Source organism: Rhincodon typus, unplaced genomic scaffold (assembly GCF_021869965.1).
Source record: "Rhincodon typus isolate 14 unplaced genomic scaffold, sRhiTyp1.1 hic_rhity00000066, whole genome shotgun sequence".
In the NCBI taxonomy this organism is placed as follows: Eukaryota; Metazoa; Chordata; class Chondrichthyes; order Orectolobiformes; family Rhincodontidae; genus Rhincodon; species Rhincodon typus.
In genome coordinates, this window is record NW_025965704.1 from 125,423 (window position 1) to 126,458 (window position 1,036).

Below are 1,036 nucleotides of genomic sequence, written 5' to 3' on the forward strand. Positions count from 1 at the left end.
TAACCAGATATCCTAAATTAATCTAGTCCCATTTGCCAGCATTCATGCGTTGCCTGGAGGTGTGGTGGGGGCAGGTTCATGAGGGGAATCAGATGGTTGTTTAAACAGAACCAACATGCAGGGACACGGGGGGAAAAGGCAGGAGTTCGGCACCAGGGCCAAATGCTCGGGGGAGCCAGTACAGACATGATGGACTGAACGGTCTGCTTTGAAGAGGAGGCTCTCTCCAGTGTTCTAGAGCCTGCACTCACCTCTCAAACAATGTCTGGTCAGGATCACATTGCTGCTTGGCGGAGCTTGCTGTGCAAATCAGAAGCTGCATTTCATGCATCTCCAAAGTGGCTCCTGGGGATATTTACTTGTCCATCCAACACGTCCGTGCTGACCAGGTTTCCCAAACTGAACCAGTCCCCTTTGTCAGCATTTGGCCCATATCCCTCTAAACCCTTCCTATCTGCGTCCCCATCCAGATGCCTTTTAAATGTTGTAATTGTACCAGCCACTACCACTTCCTCTGGCAGCTCATTCCATACACACACCACCCTCTGGATAAAAAAGTTGTTCCACACGTTCCTTTTAAACCTTTCCCCTCTCACCTTAAACCTACGCCCCTCTAGTTTTGGACTCCCCTACCCTGTGGGGAAGTCCTTGTCTATTCACCTTATCTATACCCCTCATGATTTTAGAAATTTTGATAGGTGGCATGGTGGCTCAGTGGTTAGCACCGCTGCCTAATGGCGCCAGGGACCTGGGTTCAATCCCACCCTCGGGTGACTGTCTGTGTGGAGTTTGCACATTCTCCCCGTGTCTGTGTGGGTTTCCTCCGGGTGCTCCGGTTTCCTCCCACAGTCCAAAGATGTGCAGGTTGGGGTGGATTGGCCGTGCTAAATTGTCCCCTAGTGCCGAGGGATGTGCAGGTTAGGGTGGATTGGCCGTGCTAAATTGTCCCATAATGTGCAGGTTAGGGTGGATTGGCTGTGGGAGGGATCCTCTTCAGAGGGGCAGCGTGGACCCAATGGGTCGAATGGCTGTAGGG